Raw genomic sequence first — 6,858 nt, 5'->3', positions numbered from 1 at the left:
GCGGCCATCTAGCTCAGAAGCAAAAAAGCCCACATGGAAGAAGCACACCAGCCAGTGCGATCACGAGGTGCCAAGGGACCAGGTATAAGGCATCATGCAAAAAAAAAAGATATAAGTGTGTGTATGTATGTGTATATGTGTGTATATGTATATATGTATGTGTATATATATATTATATTAAATGAAGGGGGAAGTGCAGAGTGGAGACCCAAGGCCCAAGTGTCGGCCAATGGAGATCCCCTCATAGAGGGGCTTAGGAGAGGAGATGGGTTAATTAGGGTGTGAGGTAGTATCGATGAAGAACACAGCTTTCCCCCAGATCCTGGATGCTTCCTCCCCCCAACTACCATGATCCGAATTCTACCTTGCAGGGCTGGATAGGACAGAGGCTGTACACTGGTACATATGAGGGTTGGAGGTACAGGGAATCCAGGGTGGATGATACCTTCAGGACCAAGGGCGTGAGGGACGATGCTGGGAGAGTGGAGGGTGAGTGGGTTGGAAAGGGGGAACTGATTACAAGGAGCCACATGTGACCTCTTCCCTGGGAGAGGGACAGCAGAGAAGGGGGGAAGGGAGACCCCGGATAGGGCAAGATATGACAAAATAACGAGGTATAAATTACCAAGGGCATATGAGGGAGGGGGGAAAAGGGAGGGAGGGGGGGAAAAAAAAGAGGACCTGATGCAAGGGGCTTAAGTGGAGAGCAAATGCCTTGAGAATGATTGGGGCAGGGAATGTATGGATGTGCTTTATACAATTGATGTATGTATATGTATGGATTGTGGTAAGAGTTGTATGAGTCCCTAATAAAATGTAAAAGAAGAAAAGAGAAAAAAAATGATTAGGGCAAAGACTGTACAGATGTGCTTTATACAATTGATGTATGTATATGTATGAACTGTGAAAAGAATTGTATCAGCCCCAATAAATTGTTAAAAAAAAAAAAAAAGCCTCACTGAAAAAAAGGGAAATCGAGCTGATTCCAGGAACCCAAGTGGAAGGTGAATTATGAGAATGACGAGTGCAACAAATGTATAAGGGTGCTTTGCTCAATTGATGTATGTACAGATTGTGATATGAGCCTTATGAGCCCCAATAAAAAGATTTTTTTAAAAAGCAAAAAAAAAAAATTAACCTGCTCTGTAGGGTCAGGAGCCCTGGTGGCGAAGAGGTTATGTGCTGGCTGCAATCCGCAAGGACTGCAGTTTGAAATGACCCGGTGCTCGGAGGGAGAAAGATGAAGCTCTCTCCTCTCCTAAAGAATTACAGTCTTGGGTGGGGGAGAGAGGGTGGGGGAGACGAAGAGGAGCTGATACCAGGGCTCAAGTAGAAAGAAAGCATTGTGGAAAGGATGATGGCAACACGTCCACAAATATGCATATGGATGTATGGACACAATGGATGTATGGATGGTTATAAGAGCTGTAAGAGCCCCCAATACAATGCTTTTTTTAAGTTTTCATCTTGGAAACCCACAGGGGCAGTTCACCCCTATCCTGTAGGATCGCTGTGAGTCAGAACTGACTCCATGGCAGTGAGTCTATGTGTGGTCACATAGTTAATGCACTCATCTCTACTGTGCTGCTGGAACCGCTTCTCTTTGATGAGGCGTGTGACTGCAGCTGGTACTGATGATTTCACGGGCCTTCTACCGCCCAGTGGGCCGGTGGGTCAGAAGTTCCCAGCTCCTGCTCCAAGGTACAAGTGAGGTCCTTACAGTGCCTCTTCAGTGTCACCAGGATTCTGGCCCTGGGTGGCGCAGTGCACGTGCAGCACCCATTTCTCTGCAACAAGGTGCAGAAACGGGCTTTGCACCCACACCACCTGACTGGTTGGGCTGCTTACCTTCTGCTAGTTGGGTGGGTGAGAAATGCCATCTCCTTCGGGTTTTGTGTCTCCGGATTATTAGACTCGTCGGGCATTTGTCTGTGTGTTTACTAACGGCCTGCTTTTGCTCTCCCACTCATGTTGCTTGTTTTCTATTTTGTTACTTAACTTCCAAGCGTTTCCTCTTTTACTTATCATGCTGTGTTTATGAAATCCTTTCTTGCTTCGAAGTCATGGTCAGCCTTTATCGTTTATTTCCTTTTGTGAAAGGCCATTTGCCTTGCAACAGCATCAGCTGAAAACTTTTTTTTAATTAATGAATATTTTTATTGGGGCTCATACAACTCTTATCACAATCCATACATACATCAGTTGAGCAAAGCTCCCTTATACATTTGTTGCCCTCATCATTCTTTTTTTTTCTTCTTTTTTTACATTTTATTAGGGACTCACACAACTCTTATCACAATCCATACATATACATACATCAATTGTATAAAGCACATCCATACATTCCCCGCCCCAATCATTCTCAGCTGAAAACTTTATTCTGCCACTTTTTTCTTCTCACTTTTCCCACCACTCCCTCCTTCCCTCTCTTTTTTTGTTTCCCAGCAATCCCCCAATACATGTGGTCCTTTCTTCTTGTTGTTTTTCCTTTTCATTTCTCTTCCATCTCCCATCCTGTCCTTCCCCCTTCCCTCAACCTCCTAGTGGCCTTCAACATCTGTTTCTTCTAGTGTGAAAACCATTTTTCTTAGCTTTTTCTTGTATAGCAGTGGTGTGTGCAGTATTTTTCTTTATAAGATGGACTAACTTTGCGGAGTGTGTCTTCTGATTTCATCCTTTTGATGGTGAGCCGTTGGGCAGCTTCACCTCTATTCTTTAAGGATGCACACGATTCCATTGTCTGCAGTTTCCAAAGTCGATCTGTCCATTCTGATGCAGACCGACATTGTGATTGTTTCCTGTGGGTAGCGCTGCAGTAAAGAAGGCTGTGCGTACATGTGTGTTCGTGTGTTGTTCTCCATTTCTTTGGAGTTTGTACTGAGTAGAGAGATTGCAGGATCATAGGGTATTTCTATTTGCATTCGTTTAAGGGAGTGCCATTCTGTTTTGCATAGCGGCTGCACAATTCTGTAATCCCAGCAGCCATGCATGCTGTGCTCCCCAACATTTATTTCCTGTCTTGTTTGCTAGCAGTGCCAGGGTGAGATGGAATCTCAGGGTTTTGCTAATGACTGTGAGTATTTCTTCCTGTGATGGTTGGCCCCCTGTATGCCATCTGCAGTGAATTGTCTGCTCACGCCTTGTTGTGCCCATTTAATTGGCTGATTGATGTGTTTTCTTATTGAGGTGTTTGCCGTTTTCTCTAGATTTTTGAGAATAGTCCTTTGGGGCAGTTACATGATCTACTGTCAACTTGAGGGGAAGGGTGGAGTCTAGCCTGTCAATCAGGTCGCAGCTTGATGACCTCATTTGGAAGCTAGAAGGAGATAAATAGCTCCCTGGAAGCCAGATGCATGCTCTCCCTGCAAGACATTCCTGTTGACAAGCCACATGGAATTGCGCTGAAGTCAGAGCCCTGCAGCTGGAGGGGCCACGTGGAAACTAATCCCAGTGCTGAGGTGCTTCCACTGCCACTGGATCCACAAGACTTTCCACCCACTGGCCTGTGATCTTCCTACATTTGGCGTCATTGCATGAGTCTGAAGAGGAATTTACAGACTGGTATCAGATATATGGGCTAATATTGGACTTACGGACTTGATCTGGACCTGGCTGGGATGTTTGTTTAACATACAGTTACTCTTAATATAAAGCTCTTTCTTAGAGACATGAGTGTGTCCCTAGATTTGTTTCTCTAGTCAACCAGACTAACACATCCTTTACCCGATATATCATTGCCAAACATTCCCCCCGGATTTGTAGGTTCTCTTCTTAATCTTTTGATGAAGCACTTTGATGTATGTAATGTCTTTTTTTAGGTCTTGGTCCTCTATGTTTTTCTTTTACAGTGTGGGTGCTTTTTAATTTTGTTTGGTAGTGTATCGATGTATGATACATGGTTCCCATGTTTCCACTGACGATCTTTAGGTGGGGGGTTGATAAGGAAGTCTCGGATCCACCTTGTGCTCCTTTTGGATGGTGTGAGGCATGGGTCCTGTTTCCTTCTTTTGCAGGCGGAGAATCTAATTTTTCCAGCATCTTTCTTCCTCTATTTAAAGAGTTTCCTCAAAAGTCAGGTGTCTGCAGGTGGTCTATTCTTGGGTCATCTGTTCTGATCCATTGGTCTACGCCTCTGTCTTGTTCCAACCAACAGTCGGACTTTCTTGGCCGCAGCGTATTCCTTCCTGTGTGCTGAAACAACGGGATCATCTGCGACCTCGGCCCTTCCCAGGCGTGATTGCCTCGCAGTCCATATAGGCTCCTCGTGGGCCCCACGATGCCCGGAAACCATCACGCAAGGGTGCCGCGAGGCGTCTTTCTGGAACTGAAACTGAACCGCTTCAGATACCTCCGGAACCCTGAGGCCTGGCGGGCAACGCCCTTGTTTGTTTGGCTTTTTCCGGAGCAGCCGCCAGGTCGCGCGCTCGGGACTCGGGGAGGCGGCCCGTCAGCTCGGGGGCCGGCCGACTTGGGAGGCCTGGGCCCCGCCCTCAGGCTCCGCCCCTGAAGCATCGGCCCCGCCCCTTAGACTGCGTCTCGGCCCCGCCTCTCCGACTGCGCCTCGGCCCCTCCCCTCCGGCTTCACTCGGCTCCTCCCCCGGTCCCTCCTGTAGGCCCCGCCCCTCCGGCTTCGCTCGGCTCCTCTCCTCCGACTGCGCCTCGGCCCCTCCCCTCCGGCTTCACTCGGCTCCTCCCCCGGCCCCCTCCCCTCGGCTCCTCCCCTCCGACTGAGCCTCGGCTCCTCCCCTCCGACTGCGCCTCGGCCCCTCCCCTCCGGCTTCACTCGGCTCCTCCCCCGGCCCCTCCCCTCGGCTCCTCCCCTCCGACTGAGCCTCGGCTCCTCCCCTCCGACTGCTCCTCGGCCCCTCCCCTCCGGCTTCACTCGGCTCCTCCCCTCGGCCCCTCCCGCCGGCTCCTCGGGCGTCCGCGGCTCCTGGGAGGCCCGGCGCGCACGTCGCTCAGCCTCGCGGGGCCGCGGCCGCACAGCGTGTATGCCCAGCTTCGCGCCTCCGGACAGTCGGGTCTCTGTGGCGCAATCGGTTAGCGCGTTCGGCTGTTAACCGAAAGGTTGGTGGTTCGAGCCCACCCAGGGACGTCCGCGTTCCTTTTCCACGAGGGGGTTCTTTTAAAGTGGAAGACGCGAGATTTTTAATCCGCTGGGAAGACGACACCCCCGAGCCTCTGGGCCAGAAGACGGTCCCCTCCGTGTTTGGCACGCGGGGTGCCTTCCTGGGTTCCCCCCCCCGGGGCGACAGGGCGGCTGCGCTGGCTTGGACCCTTTGCCGGAGCTTCGTTGAGAGGACGCCCAAGAACTCAGGGCAGCGGGAGGTGGAAGGGCGAACGGTTAATTGCCCGTTGACAGGTGGCTGAAGACATTGCACTGCTCCATCTCAGAAAACCTGACATGACCCAAAGGCCAGTCCGGTTATTCAGCCCCTTTCCACCTTTGCAAAGAAAACGTGCAGGAATCCCGAAGCCTGGGCAAGACTACCCATCTTAAGAAACGATGGGGTACATTCCGCTCTGACCAGCTTTTAGACAACCGTTGTGCATATAAGCTTTAGGGCAGTGGGAGAAGATGTTAAATTTACCCTAAATTACTGATACAATTTTCCCTGAAGGAAAAAAAACTAGTGAAAATAATAATAACCAAGCAGAAACGGTATGGGATCCTGGTTTGTTTGTTTGTTTGTTTGTTTGTTTTGGGGGGGGATCCTGTTTAAGGCGCTCAGGTGACATAGTTTCACAGAGAAGACAAATGAATTTCAAGCAGCTGGTTCACATCAGACCACCTATCAAGATAGAGAACCACATGATAGGATGCCTCACAGTGATAGACTCATTCCTGCCAAGATGGAGGTCAGGTGCTTGGAGCGTTGTCTGTGGGATGTGGATCATGTGCAAAGTCTGAGGAGCCTGGTGGTGTAGGGGGTACATGTGGGACATGCTGGGCTGCTAACTACAAGGTCACCAAAATTACCAACTGGCCAGTGGACAAAAGATGAGACTTTCTTCCTCCCATAAAGAATTAGAGTCTCAGAAACCCACATGGCAGTTCTACCCTGCCCGTTAGGCTTGCTGTTTGTTGGGATTGACTAAAGCAGTGGTTCTCATCCTTCCTAATGCCTCGATCCCTTAATACAGTTCCTCATGTTGTAATGAGCCCCCCTCCAAACATAAAACTATTTTTGTTGCTACTTCAAAGCTGTGATTTTGCTACTGTTATGAATCAGGAGACCCTGTAAAAGGGTCGTTTGACCCCCGAAAGGGGTTGTGACCCACAGGTTGAGAACTGCTGGACCAGATGGTGGTCTTTTTAAGAGTTTCTAGACCTAGAAAAATGACAACCAAGCCCTTAACCCCTACCTGAGTCCTAGAGAATGCCCTGGCAAATGCTGACTGACATCTGTTTTTGGTTTGTTTTTTTTAAAGTAAATGCTGAATAAAAATCCTCTGGTATCAGGAGTCCTATGGAAAGAGACATAACTGCACTTGTGGAATTCCACCATTCCTGTGCCCCCTCCCCCAAATAATATTCTTAAAAACCAAAGCAAACCCACTCCCTACCAAGCTAATTCCTACTCACAGGGCAGGATTTCCAAGGATGAAATTTCACAAGAGTTCCATGGAATCACTAGGGATGTTTGAACCAGTCACCTTTGGACTAAGGGCTGAGTACCTAAACCACTCAGCCACCTGATACTCATCAGAACTCCAGCTTCCCACCTACACTTACGGCTGGCTTACTATGAAGAAACACTAGATCATAACACTGCTCAGACCTACTATCATATTTCAAGATAAAGAAGGGGTAATGCTTGGTGTTGGTGACGAATGTTGGCTATATCATGAACTGCT

The 6,858-nt window shown here is 48.9% G+C and overlaps 1 non-coding gene across 1 annotated transcript; it reads left to right on the top strand.

Moving 5' to 3' along the window:
- The first annotated feature begins 5,021 nt into the window (after positions 1-5,021).
- TRNAN-GUU (transfer RNA asparagine (anticodon GUU)) lies at positions 5,022-5,095 on the top strand. Its single transcript has one exon. It is a non-coding gene; the product is annotated as a tRNA-Asn (tRNA).
- The last annotated feature ends 1,763 nt before the right edge of the window (positions 5,096-6,858 follow it).

This window comes from Tenrec ecaudatus, chromosome 11, assembly GCF_050624435.1.
Source record: "Tenrec ecaudatus isolate mTenEca1 chromosome 11, mTenEca1.hap1, whole genome shotgun sequence".
In the NCBI taxonomy this organism is placed as follows: domain Eukaryota; kingdom Metazoa; phylum Chordata; class Mammalia; order Afrosoricida; family Tenrecidae; genus Tenrec; species Tenrec ecaudatus.
This window is presented reverse-complemented; position numbering and strand designations above follow the sequence as displayed.